Raw genomic sequence first — 22,240 nt, 5'->3', positions numbered from 1 at the left:
TCTGCGCTTCTGTCAGCAGCTCACTGGAAAGTCAAATTCATCTTATAATTTATAACTGCAGTGCACAGAATGGCCAGTGGAAATCAGAATGAAGTTCATTATCCGCAATAATATGTGTGATATTACTGGATCAAAATTATGGCTCACTCATTATATATAATTTTGTCCTCTGCAGATGCTTTAAATTGCTTATATACAGCTAGGTAGCTTTATTTTTATAATATAGCATTATAAAACAGTCTATTTATGTTTTAAAATCTGAAAAAAATTAAAATATAAATATACTGTGATTAAATAACCAACTATTTTTAAATAAGCAATATTAATATTAAATAAGTCCAAATACAGCTGTACTGGTTGTTCCACGCACTCATCCATCCAAAGATTAACAGTAGTCAACGAACTCAGTGGCATTAGTGGGACTGGTGTCACCCCATGTGTCCCCCCTGGACACGCCCCTGTTGTTGTGACTCAGACTGACTTCACTTACAAATTGCATGGACAGATTTAATTAAGGAGTCCATAGAGCAAATATTTTGGTACCCCATTCACTTAGCTTGTTGTGCTCCCTGGAGTGAGGCAGCATAACTGACATGAAAATTATATTGATGTAATTTTTCTGAAGAAAACTTTGTCCTCCTCAGTGCATCACCATAAATTACATGGTACTGTCTGCTGGTTGGTTTGTGAAATAGACCCAGCTTTTAAACAGCTGGTTTGAGTTTCGGACCAGTCTGATATATACTGATTCTTGTCCATCTACACAAAATGAAATGTTTTCAGCTTTAAATGGTGTAAAAAATACATGTTTCGAAACTGAAGAGGCTGGCTTTCGCTTTAAAACCTCAGCAGCTCAATTTTCTTGGTTGCTAGGGTGATGTATCGGCATTGCAGCCTCGTGTACTGTACCTGCCTTTCCAGTTGTGCCAACTGTTATGAAAAAATGGGACAGTTTGTGTTCCTGAACATGAATAACTTTCCGTGACTAATTTATTTGCCATGAGAATGGGCTGAAATGTAACATAATATTGAAAAATGATACTAATGTGCACTGAAAGCTTTAGTTCTAATTAGAGATGCAAACCATTTCCCGACCCTTTTATTTAACAGTCTTTTACCAAGGGATCTGTGAAACACTGGTCTTTACTTTGACCTGTTTCAAGTGTAGAAACTCAGCTGAAACTAGACTGTACTGTTTTCATATTTATTATGCAGGAGGTCTGCCTTTAAGTCATTACAACACACTGAACCTCTAACCAGGTTACGAGTGATTAGGGCTGGTATTCATTTCTGATAGACTTTTCTGACACTCCTGGCTATCATAAACTACAGTGCACACAAACACACACATTAATGTGCTTAAGGATGTTTAATTACTGTTAAAACTTTAAGGTTTGCTGACACTGCTGTACTTCGTGTAATCGCCTCAGTCTGCACTGTACATATCTGAACCATACTGTATGTGGTATGTAAATATGAACAATAATGCAGGGGTGTGATATTTGACTTTACAGGTGTAACTGATACAATGCACAATGATTGGACTGATGTATTAGACTGCATTAGTGTTAGCTAGGAGTACTGAACAAAAAGGCAACCAAGAGCTGGTTCTGTGGAGGAAGGAGGTTTTTGTTATTGTAATCGTCACAATCCTGTTTAAGTTTACAATCAGGAACAATGCAGAAGTGAAGAAGCTACCAGTTAGGCTCAACACGATCCTTTTAGTTTGCTCAATATTTCTATCGCAGAATGAAAACTGCAGAATTGTTGCTTTGGTTGTATTTAAAGGCAGCTTGGTGGGAAAAGTTGATTTCTGATTAGATTAGGCTCTCCGCTCTTTTGTCAAACTGTGTTTTTCTGCTGCTTAAAAAAGCATTAGATTGCTTTGAATTTCCTCTCCTGAGCTTATGTTCCCGTCTTGACATTTTCCTAAAATACCAGTGAATGGCATTCGTGATTTGGCTGGACAATAACACAATCAAGCAATTGTGGGATGAACCAGATCACTGAAAGCGAATATGACTTTTTCCTCCCACAAATCCTTGAATAGCATCACCATTTAAACATCAGTCTGCGTGTGTGCTAATGTTTTCTGACAAAGCATACTGTTAAGGCCACTCAGCCCCAATCATAACTCTGTCAGGGAGCTTTTCCAACGTCTTGTCAGGAGTTTAAAACCAATCCAGTCGTAATCTGCAGCCGTCAAAGAAATGCAGACAGATTTCTAAAGGCGTCCTTTCTGCATGGCTGCTTAGCTACTCCCACAGACTGCAGCTGAGATTTTCATGCTCTTTAGTGTCGAGTGAATGGCCGGTAGCTTTCAATCCAAAGCTCTTTTTTTTTTCTTTTTCTGGCCTGCAGTTAAGTAATTACCTCTAATCAATCCATAGCTCCCTTTTCAGTAATGGTTTAATAATCAGTTTCTAAAAAAGAAAAAAAGAAAAGAATAAAAAAGTGTGGTGTAAGAGTCTACATTCAGTATTCATTGTAAATCTTGATCTCACAGATAACCTAAAGACCAGAGCATAACTGAATCACTGAGCTGGTGTCAGGCAAGGAAATATATCACTACATATCAATTCTTCTTTAAAACGCTTTACGTAAAACGGTGAACTTAGAAACCCCGTGCCCCCGATGCATCACATCATTCGGAGGAGTGAAGATAAGAATAATCCATATTGTTGTATCTAGGCCAAGTAATCAACACTGCATATAAGGAAATGCTCACTGGTGCCAAGCTGTAAGCATTCCACTTGGCAGCACCATACATCTCTTTAAGTTTCGGATTCAGCCTGTGCGTACACTTCTTCAGGGCTCTCCAAAGACGCACATGTTTATCAGTGCTGGAACTGACCATGAATTAATAATAAGTTAAATAATACATGCCATATTTTAGCGAATGTTTTAGTTAAAACATTGCCGCATATAATGCACTATAATGGCATGGTGAGTTGCGTAGCACGTGTGCTCCTTTGTAGCTAAGTGCAGTTAATGTTCACCAATAATTTGAGTATGTAGCATTTTTCAGATGCGTTTATGTGTTTACTGTTGTAGAGGATGCACCGTGTTCAGCTCAAAGGGAGATGGTGACATTTTATTATCATTTCAAGTAGATATGTTTAATTTTTTGTCAAATCATGACACACTACATGAAAACGCAGCTGATGGGAGGGGCCTATACAGAGAGATAGAAATGAAATGAAATAATACCCTGCAGGTTTAAGTTGTAGTCACCAGTTTAGTTGGAAAAAATACTACAAGTTTTGTTCTGTGTTGTTTTGCCATGGCGGATACCACAATACTACAGTACCCACAAGCCCGAGTGCAGCTCTGTGGAGAAGCAGCCCGTCACTGATGCAAATCAGTATGATAAGAATGTCAAAACACTTTGTGCTACAGTTGTTAACCAAACATAGAACAGAAAAAATTCAGTTCACCGCATCAACTTTATACGTCACCAACATGTTTAAAACACGTATGAGAGGTTCAAGTTCCCGCAAAGATTTACAGAGACCAAGACTCTGCAGACTCAAGCTGCTCTTATTCACAGAGCATCAAATGCTGCTGTTCTGTCAAAGCTACTGGGCTCTTAAAACTGCCCAAAAGACAAGTGTAAGTCCTGTGAGACAGTTTCCAACTCCCACTTTGTCAGATAGAGATGCTGTTACATTTAAAAGCTCTGGGTCAGCACTATTTTTCATCAAATTGTATTTATGCGCTGGGACTTATTTTAACCTCTTTCTAAACCTTACCAAGTAGTCTTTGTGCAAAAACACAGTGCATACAATACAAAATTAAAGCAAACGAAGTGCAAACCACAGTGCTCTCAAATGGGATGTGTAAAAATGAAATGCTTCTTCTTCTTCTTTTTTTTTTTTTTTGCAGAAGCAGTGTGTAAGCAAATGAGGTAACTAAAAACTCTGTTTTATCAGTATTAACAGTGTACAAACTGCAGTGGACAGTGTAACCTGTCAGTAAGTGAGGTTTCTCAGGACAGCATCAGGCCTGCGGTCGTTCTTCCTGTTTCCAGTCTCAGCAAGATAATACTGTGACTAAATGAGCGGACTTATGAGTGGATGGGTTTATTTAAATTTAATGTCTTAATTAGTTTTTTTTTTGTCTTCTGAGTTGCATCTTTGCATCCAATATAAATATTAGCAGACATGAGAAAGACAGTGAATTAATTATATATCTCAATGATTGCCTCGTTACATGTGTTTGAAAAAAAATGCTACGTATGTGACAGCACACGCTTCCACAGAGCTGTCAGTGAGATGACATTAGATCACCTTACAGCTTGAACAAGACACACAAACATGTCCACGGGAACCCACCCTTCATCTTCAATGCTTTATGTGCATGGAAGTAATTCAATTATGTCCCAGCACGTTTGTGTTTGTTTATCCATGTCGCAGCAAAACCTGATTTCGCTCCCCTGAGATATCACACGGGATAAGCAGATGTTGCATAGACCTCCACGACCCCGTAAGTTCCAAAGACATGATCTGTGTGTGTGCGTGTGTGGTGGCTTGCTGAGGCGTAGAATCAGTGGCAGCTTTTTTCCCCCTGCTTAGCCTGTGAGTAATGTTCAGACCAGAGCGCGGAGGCTGGGACATGAGGGTTCATTAACTCAGCTGAAGCCTGATGAGGTGGAAAACTCCTAACCTCCAATGTTTTAGCCCAGCAAAAGCTCCACTAAGGGACTATAATTTCACATGGCATGGTAAACAGCCTGGCTTCTTTTTCAACCACTGGTAAACAGATAAACAGATAATACACCAAAAATAAAGGTGCCCTTTAGTCAGTGCAAACATACGATTTGAATACTATGCAAAGCGGCATCAGGTTACTTTCTGCCTTACGTAGGGAACATTTCCTGGCTTTGCAGTAAATAACGCGGTTGAGGATTGCTGTATGTTGAAAGTGTAGCACATTGTGACCACAGCGCTTACGTCTTAGAGGCTCCAATCGTTTCACTTAACCTCGAGTGGTAAGACCAGCAGGCTGAGGTCTGACCCGTCAGGTATGGGTCAAGATGAAGTTGTAGGTCAACGATGTAGCGTTTCAGGAGAGTGTGTTTGTTGTCTGGCGAGCCCGAAGAGATATTACACACACAAATCAGAGTGACAGGTGGCTGTTATTTCTCAGAGATAAAAGCTTCAATGCCCCGACCTTCTCAGTCCAGATCTAAAACAAAGTTTCACATGGGTCACAGGCTCACATTTAGGGTTAAGAAGTAGCATGCAACACTACTGCCGTGTTCAGCTCAGAGTAGAAATACTTTCACTGAGAAAATAAAACTGTATGTTATGAGTTTATTTTATTTGACAGAATAATTTCATGAAATTTGTATATTGTCTTTGTTTGTGAGAGTTCAGTCTGTCCCAGTCTGACGCTACAGCAGAGGTGGATAACTTAAGCAGCAAAGGGTTATGTCCATGTTATCTCACACACATCTAAGCAGAGCCTCGTGCTCTCCATCTAGTTGCAAAGTTTACACAACTTGGACAAAAGAAACTATAATTCACCTTTTCCTCTCGTGTATTAGCAAAACAGATGGCCTGTTAACACCAGAGGACACCCTGTGGTATTGCGAAACAGCAGTTTTATAATCTGAGAATTTGGACGGGTTCTGATGTTACCCGTCATGCTGTTATGCTACTGGTCACCAAAACACAGTGACAGCAAATTACTCAATAATTAAACATATTTACAAGACTACAATGTATTATTTATAAAAGACATGCCACTACTCTTCTTGTTTTCTATTCTTTCTTCTTCTTTTACTTAACAAACCTTCAAAATACATTAACAAAAGTTGGTTTTTAACCTAATTGTTTTTTGGATTTTTTTTTTTTTTGCGCTAATGTATTTATTATTAGATATTCTCAGGTAAATGAACAATGTGGGAACAGATTAGAAGCTGTAGTTGTTCTATATAATGTTTACAATGAACTGTCCTGTCAAAGCATTGACTTGAAAGCAGGTCTGTTAGTTCAAAGTCTCACTGTGCTCCATAAATGTGGTTATCATTTGGTAATCAACACACAAGACAAGCCTATGGAAGCATGTGCTACAGCTCTACATGTTTCTATTGTTACAGTTTGGGAACTGTTCCTGGGTTTCACATCAGAGCCAAGAAACAGATTCGGCCTAGTCTGGACCTAAGACATTGTCTTAATCTTGTTATTTATTGGACACAAGCCATGATTACTTCAATTTACTGTCAGGAGAGTCTTAAAAGTTAGCGTAAACATGTTTGTGACAGCAAAATAGTGCAAAACAGCTTCCCACCAATGGCACAGGATTAATTTTTTCTTTGTTTTGGCACCATTTGGTGGTATTATTCAGAAACAGGTCAGCTTCAGAGTTTGACACTATAAGCAAGGTGATAGCGTCAGAAACACATCAGCCTGGAAAACCTGAGGTGAACAATACCATATAGTATGACATTACACCATGTTTTTAAACTAGGCTAAAATGCAGAAGCAGTGTGTGAAAAACAAGGTACACCTTAACTGCTTCTGTAGGAATTAAAAGGATAAGTAGCAGCCAGGCACTGCTGATCAGATGCACTTGATTAAGTGATCATCAGCAAGTGTAAGCACCTCTATAAAAGCAGATTTTTTGACAGTTTGGTGGTCTGTAGGAACCAAAAAGACATCAGCAATGATCTTGCAGAAGGTCTATAAGGCCATTTCTCTAAACCATTTGCAGTCTGCTACTTCACACTGACAAAGATTATTCACAAACTAGAAAGAATTCAAGTCAGTCACCATCCTCTGCAGGCCTCAGGTAGCAAGTTCATGTCCGCACATATAGAAACAGACCAAACAAGTATGGCTTGTTTGCAGGGTTGCCAGGAGAAAGCCTCTCCTGAAAAGAACATGGCAACACTGCTTAGGTTTACAAAGCTGCATCTAAACAAACCACGAGACTTCTGGAGCAATGACCTTCGGACAGGAAAAACAAGAGCGGAGATGTTTTGGTCATAATGCACAGAACACAAACATCTCATACCAGCTGTCATGATGATTCCAGCTTGCAGCCCAACAGAAATGTGTGGCGGGACCTCAACAGAGCTGTGCGTAAACAAATGCATGCAAACCTCAATGAAATTTAAACAAAGCTGTAAAGAAGAGTACGCCTGAGGTTAGATGGAAACGATTTTAGAAGCTGCAAAGAATCGGATGATTTTTATTTTATTATGTCCTGATACGTTAAACCTTCGAGTTTGCAGAGGGCGTGCATTCTTTTACAGTGACTGTGGGTGCATATGAAAACAGGCATTGAGGTGAGAGTAATTGGAGGTTTTGGTGTTCCTTTGTGTGAAACTTTTAGCGGGTGAAGTACACTTCCGTAGCGTGTTTCCATTATTTGCCTCGGATCCCTTTCATATAACGTGTGTAAATAAATACAGCACTGATTCGAGCATGTAAATCTTCTTTACTTCTGAACTGGGGTGAAAAAACGCATTTGAATTTATGACATTTTATTCATTTTTAAGCACAAAGAAGCAAAGCGTGTTTTATGTTTTCAAGCTCATCGCCCAAGGCCTCAGGTGACAAACGAGAGTGACACAGAGTGGGGTTTTTCTCAGAGATCTCAGACAGAAAAACAATAAAAGTAAAAGAGTTTTTCAGTCCACATCATTTCATTGTTCCAAGAACAGCAACAATAGAAAAGCAGGGAAAGCTGGCTGGCTGTTTTTAATAAAGCCCTTCCTTAATTACATCATCTCTTAAAAAGGTTGTACATTTTTCTTGTATACTTTATATTTCTAAAGTAAATCATCTAAATCCCACACATAAAGGTTCAGGCAGTGTTGTATTGCTGAATAGGAATCCAATGCAAACCCAGAATTACTCAGGAATTTCTGAAAAATCTAAAGTTTACTTTGAATCTTGAAAACAGAGATACTATAAAGCCTGTTCAGACACCAAATGTTTCACATGGACTTTTTGTTTCTTTTAAATTATCAGTTACTCTTTTTTTTAATCTAGATAATTAATGATTGATAACCTGTGTAATATTATCTTCTTTGAGGCACTCTACAGTTAATGTGAGATTTGAAAAAATGATTCTAACTTGGGAAAAATGAAAAAGTTGGACAGAGGACTTTTTTTTTGGTTGCGAAAATTCTTCCTTTCTTGCAGCACAGTACAAAACCTCTGAGTAAAAAAAACAAACAAACAAGAGGCTGAAATCAGTGAGACAATGAGATGCACATCAGTTCGGAAACTTTAAAATGTTAGTCCCCGAGGCTGAATCCAAACTACAGCTGAGTTGTAAATTGTTGGAAAATAACATTAAGCTCTGCACACACTGGCAGTCCGAGATTGTGTAAATGTCACTTAGGTAATAATACGTAACACTGGCACTAAATCATAGCAGCAGGAGGGGGTTACAAGCAGTTCAAAAAAGCAGGAAGGAAAAACTTCCCATGCCCTATATTTGGGGATGAAGCCATTTTTCCTCCAGGGTGTTAAACCTCAGTTGATACTCATGAGTTCAGTTATGGTGCAAATGCCACGCAGGGCTGAGAGCTGCACGACTGTACTTAGGCCAACCTTGTGTTTTGTCCAGAGGGAGATGATCCAGCCACTGAGTGGCAGTGTTGTTCCAGTGATGATCCGACAGCCGCGGAAGGAGGAGAGCGGCACCGCGGGGAGCAGATTCATGTCCTACACGCGTGATTACAACATGTTTAACATGTATTCAAACTCAATTTGTGCTTATTAACGGCGTGACAGCAGACACGTGAGAATGGATGTAAAGCCTCATTGTGGTTCCAGCTCATTCGCATGCCTGTGCTCTCTTTTTTCCCTCTCTTGCCAGCCTGATTCTGTCTCATCTTTCTCACATCACCTCTGACTGTAAAACAGACAAGGCCTCCTGGCATGTGTCATTCCCAATCCAAACCGCTTCTCCGTGACGTACTGTGTCACTCTGGACACTCTGACTGCTCTCACTCGGGCCAGCCATGCAGCAGGAAGCAGCGATCAAATATCGTGTAATTCATCGGAATTTGTGATGTTGTGACTCATGTGAGCAGCACTTTAGCCTTAAGCTCAGATTGGCACCGAAAAGTAGCCAGAAAAAAGATGGCTTTGATATCTGGGCCTAATGGGAGGAGGATGAAAACCAGAGTGGACTTGATGAATTAAAGGTGGCAAGTAACACATTTAGTCCTAACTGCTGCCTTTGAGCATATTTTCACCTTCCCCTGTGTAACATAACCACAGTAAACAGTGTGAGAACATTCTCTAAGACTTTCATTTCTACAAAACGGGGGAAGAAATGTGAAACTTCTGCGCACTAATTCTGCGGTTTACTGGCTATTACATCAGGGGAGTTTAACTGAAGGTGAGTAATGTTAGTGGGTTTTCCTGGAAACGTACCCCCTCTGTCACTATGACTGGAAGAATGAAGCCATTAGGCTGCTGGGCTCTCTCAAGAGCAGAGACTGATCTGCTTTTTATCTCTATTTTTTGTAGCTAACGGTTTAACATGTGGTGCAGATGTGTCACCTGCATATACATGAAATCCTCTGGGAAACGCAGACGCATAATTGAGCAAAGTTGCGGCATGTACTTTAAAAATCAGCAACATTTCATCTTAATTTGATGTCATAGGAAAACACTGATTTTGGGGGCTGAAATGAGCCGCGAACGGCCCTTGCTTAGGTTTCTCGTTGTCGCAGGTTGTGCCCGAAGTGAAACAGCCATTTAGGAATTCTTTACAAACAATGCCCAACCTCTGCTCAGTGGAAGTTCACAGATTTGTCATGCGATGCCCGCAGGAATACAGTGCATTTTCTGCTCTGCCGCAAATTCGCTTTCTGCTCCACTGACATTCTGTTGCCCAGTTTGTCGGGCAGTGCACAGTCTCGTGTGATTTATCGAGTCTGATTGCAAGCTGCGCAGTAATTCGCTGCACGCCGCCACCATTAACAGTGAACAGGCCTTCCTAACGCTTATTGTAGTTTCCTTGATTTCTTGCAGAGTAAACGTATTCCCTGCAACTTTCAACATATGCAACTTTATGCTCCGTTTAGTTGACAAACTTTTGTGCGCAATTGCGCAGCATTAAACCAGGGAGGTGCATGTGAGGATGTTGTCTCCGGTACGCCTCCATCACATCATCGCCCACAGTGTCACTTCTAACAGAGGAGAAGGCAGCAAACGCTTCCGTTTCAAGTGATATCTTTGGGAATGAAAAGGCAATATGAGCGAGAAGCCGGGAAAATGAGGAGGAATTACAACAAGGTAGCCACGCAAGGCACCGGGACTTGGAGATGATGAAACGGAAGCCCACTTTAGAACAGAGAGCCCTACAAATCTCACAAGTCCCCCAGATTATCAAAGCCAATCCGGGAGGCAAAGCCGCCCCCTTCCCAGTCATCTCATGCCCTCACGCAGCTTCTCATCTCCACAGGGAAGTGAAGTTTGAAACCAGATAAATAGCTCACCCCATTTACCAGCAAGCTCAACACCTTGATTTCCCCTGAATATTTGTTCAGTGTAGCTGGGTGACATCTCATCTGGATTATTTTTTTTTGTATTTAGTTATTTTGCCTTTGCTTGTTTGCAAAAAGAGGTGCAATTGCTTCTAAAAATAGATCCATTGACCCACTTTTTATTCAATAGGACTCACTGGTATTGTTGAAGAGAATAGATCGCATCAAAAATATCCACTCATCATCTTTTCAATGTAATCTCAAGTTTACGATGACATTGCCCTTTCAGTTAGGCGCTCAGCGAGGCCGGCTCGGGTTTCAGGCGTTGGGGTTCGATGATGTGTTTGAACATGGACACCTGGAAAATATTCCTCAGTGAAAGCAGCAACCACACCAGGCTGTAACGTTGGGCTAACCGTCTGCCTTGACCTTTTATAGACATGTTCATGAGCCACGAGCAACGTCAGGCACCTACAGTGATTTCCCCCAGGGAAATAGGTTAGAAATAGATTTCAAAAACTGTACATATAGGCTGTAGGTTATAAACATATGTTGAGGAGTAAATCTGTTGTCAATGTAAATTACTCTCTTCAGTCATTCAAATACCCTGTGTGCATGGCAACGTGGCAAGGAGCTTTGGCCAAAGGTAATGGATAAATATTCATAGTCTAAATGAGTGCATGCACAGTTCTTACATATAAGCCACTCTGAGATTGTAAGGCTCACAAAGGCTTGAAGCTAAATTGTGCAGTTGTGTTATTTCAGACTAATGTTCACCAAAGTCCATCCATCCTTTCCATCCATCTCCTGAACCACCTGTCCTATCCCAGCTGCCTTTAGGTGAGGGGCAGGGCGCAACCTGGACAGGTCGCCAAGGCTAACCAGACAACAGCAGGCTCAAATTCTTGGTGATCAGGTCATATGTCAATCAGTAGCATTCTTCACTCTTACAGGAAGTCTCTTCAGCTGCTCGGCTGGAAATTGGGAAAAGTTTATTTTTGGTCCCACCCACTTCCTGTCGCCTGTCGTTATTTCAACAATAATTCCTTGAAATCACATAATGCCTTTCACTTCCTCTATTCGCCACATCATAGTGAATCTAAGGGTTGCTTCGAGCTAAAAGCCCCAGCTCGCAGGCATGTTGGAACCTTCTGTTTGCAAACATGTTTTTAACCTCTCAAACTTTTGACCCTGGGTGGTCATACTGAACTGGCACATCTGGGCTGATTCTGTCTGTTATCATTGAGTGAAAAGACAAAAAAACCCGTCTGCCATTGACACAAACATAGCTCAATAATTAGCTTAACTGAAACAGTTTAAAGTAGCTAAGGTTTTGAATGTGTTGACTATTTGTCTTAAACAGATGCAATAATAAGTTCAAAGCAAAGACTAAAAGATGGCTGTAGCTTCAAGTCTAAAAATTGTGGCTAATCTAGAAGTGCCTGAAACCTGCTGTCCTTCTAATGGCCAGCAGGAGGCGACTGCAGGAAGCAAGACTTTAAACCAATTAGTGGTGTGGCAGAGATGCGACTCGGCTTGAGGGAACAATGTCACGTTGACGTGTTTTCCTCATTTGTCCAAAATAAATTTCTTCCAAGGAAGACAATAAAGGCTAATCTAATCTAATCTCATCTAAGAAGTCTGGTTTTATAGAAGCAAATTAGAAAAGTCTGCCAGTTGCCTTATCTATGACCTTAAAAATACACCCATCACATTTGTGACGAGTGTATTTTCCAGTCTTGATGTTCACTTCTCAAATTATGGTCCTCATTAGGTTAAAAGGGGATGATAACACAGGGTATGCTGCAGGGTGGGGCCACCTTCGGGCTGATAAGTTGCAACCACAGGAGTGAGCAGTGGCCCCGTTTTTAACACATCAGTCACTGTTCAGCTGTAACACAGTAAATGTTAACAACAAACAAAAAAAGAGCTGAAAATGATTTGATAGAAAAATAAATTTAAAGTATAATAATAATATTAATAACTGACTGAGGGGTAATGGGTAAACACTTGAATTTGTCGACGTCTTCCTTAAAGTAATGAAAAGACTCCTGTTATGTTGGTTTCCAGGAACACAAATTATGTTCCTGGGTCAATTTGACCCGGGGCGTGTTTACTCAAAAGTGTCAGAAACACTGGCATTGATTATTTTACAATTTGCTTTTGTAATTTTGATTTTTTTTCGTTTTCTGTAGTGATGCAGATGACATGTGACATCTCTTCTGTTCTGGGTCAATGTGACCCGGAACATAACAGGAGGGTTACAAGAAGAAGAAGAAGAAGAAGAAGCTAAAAGTAATGAAAAGTGTGCCCTGGTCCAAAGATTCCATCCTGGGGTTTGATGTTTTTCTCTTTCATATTCTTATGTTTGAGGCTTGTTGTTCTGATTTTTGACGTTTTATATTTTGTGCCTGAATGTTGGATTCCTGTTTTGATTTCTTTCACCCTCTGACAGCTGGAATATGCTCTACCATCCAGGCCTCTCATGTCTTTGGATCTCTGTTTAAGCCACAATAAAGGCTTTTATTTGTTCTCTTGTCCTGCATTTAGGTCTGTTGTCTTCTTCTTAACTGTGACTAAATAGAGAAACGGCATAAAATAAAGTGAAGTCACTGTTGAATCAAACAGACTTAATGTCTGCATTAAATCAAAGGAAATTGGAAAAGACTGTAATGAACAGGAGAGGTGGTGCCGATCGGGTTCTTGGCTTCATCTGACAGGGACGTGATGTTTTTCAGATGGAAAGGTTGGGAGCCTCTAACCTACGGAGAGGTGCAGGCTTGTATCTCGTAGGCTGATTGCCTTTGTGTCTGAGGAGAGGTCCGGAGGGGAGGGCGATGAATAGCTCGTATCCAAAACGGTCTGCTTTTAGTCTGACTTTTTCTCTTTCGGGTTGATTTACTGAGAAATCGTTCTCAGGTGGAGTGACAAATCAAACACGGCAAAAGGGAGCTTTCAAAATTTTCCAAAAGGAACAACAAGGATAACAAAACAACAGCAACCACATCCAGCATTTGCACTTTATTATGAGCCTTCCTACATGTTGTAGGATATATACATGCTATTTTTAAAGAGCTACTAAACCCACATTACCACATCCTCATGAATCGTTCTGGAATAATAAAAACTAAACATTTTCTCCAAAGTGAGCTGCGAGTCATCTAATGGGAGCGATGATAGATGTAAAATCCTGGACAACTCCCCTGACACCTTCTTGTAGATCTGAATCCAGACAGTGTGCTCTGAAGTGCTGCACTTTCATGGGAGAAAAAAAGAGGCCTGCTCCTATGGCAACAGAAAATCAGTTAAATGAAGACAAACAGGAGGCCTCTGAACCTCCACCTACGCGCACACTAAAAAACACAACCTCCTTTCACAAATCCATCAATGTGGTAACTTTGTAGACCCGCTGAATGCTAATGGCTCGTAGCATGCAGCGCTTAAATAGGTCACGACTGGGAATAATTGTATTAACTGCTGTAAATAGAAATAAACAGGGAAAAGCGAAGAACAGTAATGGCTCGTCGGGATCTATTCAGACGCTTTCTCAGAAAATGGTGGAGAAGTCTTGAGGGAGGCACTCAGTGTCACATTCTGACTTTTTCTAAAAACTGCCATCTGCTTAAGAAAGCCAATTACAAGCAGAGAGACGGGAAAGAAAAAAGCGTCTTCAAGACTGGAAGTTTAAACCTGATAATATTCTTTAGAAAATGAGGCTCAATAATGTTCACTCATATCTGAATAACACAGATAATATGACTTTGAAGCTATTATTGCACTTTTTTTTTTTTACCTTACATCTCTGAGCTATTGTACAGAATGCATTAAAATGTGATTAAATGAGCTGTAATTCAGGGCGAGACGTCGGGAGGACACGAGCAGAACGAATTCCTCGGTCCTCTGTCTCTCTCGCTCTGTTTTTGTGGATCTCCAGTGTCAGAGAGTCATGGCTGAAATGACGCCAAGAACGTACTGTTCCCCGAGCAGCCCACAAACACGTGAACATCGGAGGCCTCTGCGGCGAAAACAGCAGGAAGTCGATCGATTCTCCAATCGGTCAAAAGTGAATTCAGCTGCTCGGATGTTCGCACACAAATACGTTTTGCACTCATGCGCTTGAGTAATACCATACCACAGCTGCAGTCACATAAATTCCTAGCAGCAGTTATTTTCTGGGTTTCTTACAAAAATCCCTCGTGTCCTGGGAGCTGCATTTACTCGACAGCACATTCGTAATAGCTGTTGGTCAAGCTGCTCTTCTCTCTCCAGCTGACAAGAGCAAGGTATTCTTTAAATGTTTGAACAGATGGCTCCTGAGATGTCTGGAGGTAAAAATAAAAACATGTGCATGTGGTTTCAAGGCTCAGAATGCCATCTATTCTTCATCCCTTATCTCCTCTGGGATCCTTGCCTGGGGGCTGATGGTTTTGGAAGCACACGCACACTCGTCCAGAAACAACAGCATAATGGTAATACATAATTTTGAGGTTGCCAACAGTATAAAAGCATTCCACTGTGTGCAGCATTGCACATGCAAATCATGACTTAAAAGACCCTAATTATATTCGGAATATCTACAGAAACATCAAATTAAAATTCACTGAGTCAAAACTGAAAACCTCCTTCGGTCTGTACTGAAGATTTCGTGTTCCATTCACTGACAGAGGTACACCGAGTTGTGATCTTATACATGTGGCATTAACGCAGCACCAAAGCTTTGCTGGCTGGGGATTGGATTATCAGTCAAAAATTATTTAGAGAAGACCAATTTTTGTAGTTTTGCCTCTGTATAGCACCACAGTGGATTTTAAATAATCAATCAACATGTGACTCAAGTGCAGACTTTTATCTTTAATTCAAAAGCTTTAAAAAAAGTATTGCATTAACAGCCAGTATTAGACACAGTCTCAAATTTTGAGCAGCAGATGTAATCATGACACACAGCTTCATGGCCAGGTGAGGCCCGTTCACCTGTTTTTGTGGCTCTAAAAATGGGGGCTGTGCATAAAAATGTTTAGTGCAACGCTTTTCAGAATCAAAGCTGAAATTTCAGGCACGTCCAGTCCTTGTTCGATTGATGGTACACTGGCTAAATCACAAAATACCTGTGGACTTGACTGTATTTGCACAAATTTAGAACTTTGACAAATTTTTTGCATCTTTCAGCAACAGCAGGGCATCTTGAGAATGACGACCTTTTAATGATGGAGAGCCGAGGAGGTGCAGTAAGCTGTGTTGTGCCAGTGGCTATTTTACCTGCTCTTTGACAAAAATGTGAGCTTCTTTTTCAGTAACTTTTTTACTGAACGCCGTGCAGTGATACAGTAGTTTTGTCAGCGGCTCTTCCACAAAGAGCACATATCACACTTTGTGCCGTGGGTCGGCTTTCACACTGAGGGCTACAAAAGGTTTAATTAGTCCAAATGTTCCACACTGGCTAGGACGAACCTCACAGGAGAAAGAATGATTTATTTGCTGAAAGACAAACAAAACCATTTGAAAAGTTTTGCTCTGCTTTTTACTATGTGAAAAATTCTGGCAGAAGTTCAGTCAGAACAGATGATTGGTGCGTACCATGCACTTTTGTTGTTTGCCCAAATGTGTATTGTAGTGGGTGAAATGGAAGGTGGTGTTTGTTACTTTTTGCTTTATATATATTGCTAAAAAATGTAGTAAATATTTTGGGACATGTAAAGTTTATTCTAAACAGCTCAACGTGCACTCGAACAAATGTGACAAACCAAGAGTTGAGCAGTTTATTCTGCAGGAAGATGAAAAATCCTTACATAATATTACACAGCAGCATCTCTAAGGGTCTACTCAGAGCATCCCCAGGGGCCTGTGGAGACATTACTAACCGTGCTCGAGGACCAAATATGACTGTTCCTCGTATCCTAAATCATCAGGCTGGAGAAAAACATTTGACAGAAAGAAAACACAGATCTCTGCGGTTTTTCGATGTATGCCCGGGGAATGTGCGAGATGAAGACATAGTGTGAAGGGCGACATGTATAAAACATGAGCAGATTGGGAGCGAGGTGAACTCTGAGCACTGCCTTGGAGAACAGACTAAATATGAAGTGTGTGTCTGATTTATGACCCTCTAACCTTTTCACCTGACGATTCAAAGCTGCCACATTATCTTTTTAAATATCAGAGAAATCTGCGCTGGTTTGCGCTTTGCAAATCCTTAAATTTCTTCTTCTTTTCTCCCTCAAAACAGTACGATGCATTAGCTCACACTGTGTACCTGCTGCAAGACAGAGAGCATTGTGCTATCATTCTCACAGGAGAGCCACTTAGTGCAGCTACAACGTGTGCATCCATCGTCACACGTGGAAACAAAGCAAGCCTTTGTTGTGAAGATACAGTGAGGAGTAGACCCGGTTGTGGAGGAACGCGTGAATATCATACGTGTGATCCGTGTTAGGGTGTATTTCCCCATTAAGTGCAGAACATAAACAGATCATTGCACACATTGCTGGAATTCCACGTCAAGTCCTCGCCACTCAACCGATGCGAGATGAGAGAGCTGATGGCTTCGCAGGAAGACACATTACTATTTCAGCTGCTGTTGCTGCTTCCGTGCTGCTGTGCAACCATTTTAAACAATTCCTGAGTCCTCCTCTTAATTGTTAATGATTTCTTCAAATGCGAGAGGATGTCTCGCACGCTTTCACGCCGAGAAGGCGCCACATTCCGAGATGTAAATCTGAGGTGAAGCCGCAAATTAGCTTTGCGCTGGCTGGCGAGTGGATATTGTGAGAATGCGAGAGCGTGCCGAGAGCGCGAGGGTGTGCAAACCTGAGTCAAAGACTAGATTTTCAAAATGACTTTGATCGTGTAGTTCTGAATTATTTACCAGGGAACTGGAAAGCATCTGAAACACGCGCGGCCACTCAATGATGAAGAGGTAACGCGAAAAACACGGAAAGCAAGATTATCCTTTAAAGGGCTTATTAAAGTTTAAGGAAGAATAGGGGTGGGCTTCTAACTTGACAGAGGTGACTGTAAATTTCATGTTTTTCACTCAGGTTTTCCAGGATGTTATTCCAGAGGAGCCGCAGAACATGTAAATGCAGTCACTACAATACCGCTAGGTCTTAATGGAGGGGACCAGGCATACAGCAAAGGGAGTCCTTTTTTACCTGCAGAGATATAAACACCTGAAGTGAGAAGTTAAATGTAATAAATGTAAAAACATTTTTTAAAAAGAGTAATTTATAAAACTAAAACAGTTTAATTAGAACTTACTGAAAACATTTTATTCAGGCTGTAATATATCAACAGTTAATTAACTCAAATGAATTTTAGTCACATGATTTCATGAATGTGAGTGTCTATCAATCACAAGGTTGCTGGGTTGACGCTAGTGATGGGTCGTTCGCGAACGAAATGGCTCTTAGAGCCGGCTCTTTGACGTGAACGACACGAGCCGGCTCCTTATCGCGAGCCGTCACGTGGGTTTTTTTTTTTTTTTTTTTTCTTTCTCTTTCTCTCAGCCTCTCTCTCGCACTTTTTTTCTACTTCACTCAACACGCAGCCTTGTGCTTTACGCTGGGCAGAGGGGGGGCAGTAGTTACACTCAGTAGCACAGGAACAGAGCCAGAGGGAGAGAAAGAGAGCCAGGGACAACAACGTCACATTAGAAAGGTATCGTAATCATCCACAACTATTTTCAGTTGCAGATGATAAAGGATTCAGAAAGTTTATTCATGCAGGTCCATATGACAGAGAATGTGCATGTTCTTTTTGTTTTCATATTTTAATTTATATTTAATTGTGTTGTGGTTTGCAGTGTTTTGTGTTGTTTCACTTTAAATTTGTAAAAGGAAAAAGCTGAAAATTTAAATAGTTAAAAGTTGAAATGTGAATAGTTGATTTTTGTATTATATGATTTATTTATTACATTTTATGTGGAGTGAATAAATAAAAGTATATTTACGGTGGCCCCTAGAGACAAAGCACATACAAACTTCAAATCACGTACGAACTCTGAAGCACGTACAAACCCTGAAGCACGTACAAACTCCAAAACACGTAAAAACACGTACAAACTCCAAAACACGTAAAAACACGTACAAACTCCGAAGCACGTAAAAACTCAGAAGCACATAAAAACTCAGAAGCACATAAAAACTCAAAACACGTACAAAAAACAACAGAAGTGCTCCAGGATGCTGGGCGCAGTGTTGAGCTTTTGTTACCTAGTGGCTACACAAGCCAGCAAGTACCAACGACCGGATTTGGTGTGTGGTAATAACAGGTAAATGAACATTTTTTTAAATAATTTGAATATATATGAGTGCCTGTGTATAAATACACAAACAATACACACATGCTTTCAATTGTGTAATTTTAGTGATCTAGTAGCTCTGCTTTGGAAGTTCAGTTCATGCTAGAAATGTGTTTTGGAGTTTGTACGTGCTTTGTCTCTAGGGGCCGGTTCGGAGCCGAAAGAGCCGGCTCTTTTTAGTGAGCCGAACCGAAAGAGCCGGATCTCTAAAAAGAGCCGGAAATCCCATCACTAGTTGATGCCTAGCTCACTTCGATTTATTTTGAAGTAGCCTTAGACAAGATACTGAACCCTGATGCATTCAAAGAAAAAATGCATTTCCGTGAATGAGGACTGTAGTAAAAAACCACTTTCATGCTTAAACTGCAACTGCTTCCAGCAAATAATAAATATTAACTGGCTTATATAAGGTTAAATAATTTGTCACTTTTCTACAATAGGTCCTTCTATGAGATAAGCAACTCTGACTTCCTGAGACTCACAAAGGTCCTGTGGCAAAATTTCACTGTTGTTCATCCTTTGTATGAGAAGTCTGACTGATCTTGGTTTATAATCTGAGGTCTTCACTGATCATTTACAATATGGTCATCTTCTCATTAATATGTATGTTTTATATTTCTGTTGTTCAATAAAGAAATAAAGCTTCAAATATCACCGCCTATGGGAGTGGGATCTGTGTGAGTTCAGGTTCATCATGCGGTGATTCTTGGGTGGAAAAGATGATACAAAAAACTAACAAGGAACACTTTATTATTCTTTCTTCCACTGGACAGCAAAGATTTTCGAGCGTTAAAAATCAAACAGATATTCAAAATATTAAAGAAGTTAGAAGAGTAAAGTTTAAAGGGCAAGAGCAGCAGATTGAGCAATAAAGTTGCTCTAAATAGTAAAGAGTGATGAAGGATCTTCTGCAAAGTAAGCATGTTGATGAGCAAGAAGAATAAATAATCATAATTCCATAATCCAAATAAAGGGAGCAGGGAGGTGTGTGCGTGTAGGAGGTTAGAGTGTATCGCACAACTGGAGAGTTGTTTATGTCAGTGGGAGGAGGCGAGAGTCATTTACAAGTCTGATGGCCTGTGGTCAAAAACGCTCCTGAGCCTTGGTTGGTCCTGATTTCACGCTCCTGCTCTGTGACGGTACGAGTGTGAAGACACTGCGTTGGAGGTGTGTTGTGTCCCTCATGTTACTGCGTGATCTCCCGGTGATTCTGCCGCGGTAGAAATCTTAAGTAGCGGAAAGGATGCTTGTTGGATGTGTTTTGGAGTTCTGTTTTTTCCCTGAACAGAGAGCAACCAGGCCTGGGAGGTGTGCTGAGTCACGGCTTGCATATTGTTTGTCAGATTAAAAATGCTCCACCAGGTTCCAACAGCACAAACACGATCCACAGGTCCAGTTCAGGGACTGAGATTAGATCGGCTGCCTGTTTAGCTTCTGTAATCAGTTTGCTGTTAAACACGTGTTCATATTCAAAATTCTAAATTGATGAGGTCAACGCAAGTACAGAAGTTTCTCCTACTACTGTACAAAACTAAAATTCCACAAATTGGTAGAACTTTGTGTTTACGAAGTAAATTCTTGAAGCGTATAAATGATGATGTTAATAAGCTCAATCCAGGATACTAAAGATACTAAGACACTGAACTTCATGGCTCCACAAAGTTCTAAACAAAGTGCTAAATTCGAGTTGGACACTTGTCAGCTGGTGACTTCTTCAGTGTAATTACCTGCCTGTAATAAGGGCAGTCAAAGAAGGACAGGTTGCCAGGAGACTGAAAGAGCAGAAGGAAGGCATTAACACTGACCTTTAGCAGACGACAAGGTAAGAAAATGAGAATTATGCATCACGTTGTTCAGGCCGTGATTCAGGGATGAGAGAAAAATAACAGAAATCATTCGTTATTTAAAGAAACAGTTATGATATAGACCAAGTCACCAACAGCAGATGCTTGAATCTCAGTTCTGGTGGGTCATGATGTAGACAAACCTCACACTGCTGGTCTGTGTGGAGATCAGTGCTTTGGTGGGATTTTTCTGCATGTATATGTTGATAAGGAATAGACCGGATGAACCATAATGAAGCCTAAAGTGTAACATTTTGCCCCTTATCACGTGAAGTCACGGGTGTTGGTTTATTTTATGTTGATAGCTTTAAGGTTTCAAACTATTATGATCATAATAAGTGAAATTTGAAGTGAAAGTGACTCAAAGATGGAAGGACAAAGTAAAAATGATGGATTATTTTCAAAGCAAAATAGTACCTGATATACTGGAAGAAACCAGTTCCTTCAGTTTGACTGCGTTGTAGCAGGATTATTGTAAAAACGTAATAACTGGAGTTGTTCTAGCTCTGCAAAAACTAAACAGTTTAAACAAGTATTATTAAACTGGCTAAATTGCAGTACTGTGGTAAAATGTACAGTCAGACCGGTGAGGGGCAGCTTGTGGTGTCCGTGGTCACTCTTAGACTAGATGAAGGTTAGCAGTTATCAGCTGAACCTGATGATGCTCTTTTGTCTTACAAATTTAGACAACAGGGTTCGGAAAGAAGTCACAAGAGATCACGTGACATCTGTTATATTACAGAATGAAGATGGCTAAATGTTACAGAGCAGGGCAGGGAGCTAGTTGTACCGATGTTCATAGTGCAAGACTGAAGGACCAAACACAGTCCAGACGAATCCCTCCTCCTCCTCCTGAAGTTTCGGTTAGAATCAAACTTTCACGCAATCATCATCCAATATGGACGTCTTCATCCAAATTCTGCTTAAGGTCGGATCATATTTGTCATTCAACTCATTTTAAATCTCATGCCGCCACTGATGCTCTGGTTGTTATTGAGGAGAGTCATGTTGCCTGCCGTCTTGGTACCTATGGTTCCCACACTTGTCAAATCCCACTTTAACCCCTTGTTTGCACGTGTGCTGCTTTGCTGAGCGATGTTCTGTATCCTCAGCATGGCCTGCTGTATATTCAGGTGATTGATGTCAGGCGATAACATTTACAACCTCTTTGCTAACAGTAACTCAGACACTGAGTTATCTTTTTACTGCTTCCAGAAACCTGCACGAGACATCTGATAGGGTCAAAAATAGTTTTACCGCAGTTGGCTATAGCTGCTTGGCTGGAGTACACACAAAAATGAAAGCACGCTCACGTCAAATAACCAGAACAGATGCAAGCATTTGAAACATTTCAAAGGGCTGCGAGGGCAGGTGGTCATACTGACCTCTAACCAGAACGTCAAGATATGCATGAAGTATAACAAGCAAAAGCCTTAATATCACCAAATTATCTCAGCCACTTTATATCTGCACAGATTCTCGATTTCCCCTCTAACGTCAACAAAATCTTATTTCAGCGCATGATATTTCATCGCTCTGTGTGTTATATTGCTGTTCATCTACATGTAAAAATACAGATTGGCTTCTGAAAACTAGTGGGTAAAATCAGAATATTAAAAACATGAAAAATCAAACCATAAA

Source organism: Perissodus microlepis, chromosome 23 (assembly GCF_051167445.1).
Source record: "Perissodus microlepis isolate ML-2025 ecotype Zambia chromosome 23, ASM5116744v1, whole genome shotgun sequence".
Taxonomy (NCBI): Eukaryota; Metazoa; Chordata; class Actinopteri; order Cichliformes; family Cichlidae; genus Perissodus; species Perissodus microlepis.
Note: the sequence above shows the minus strand (reverse complement) of the source record.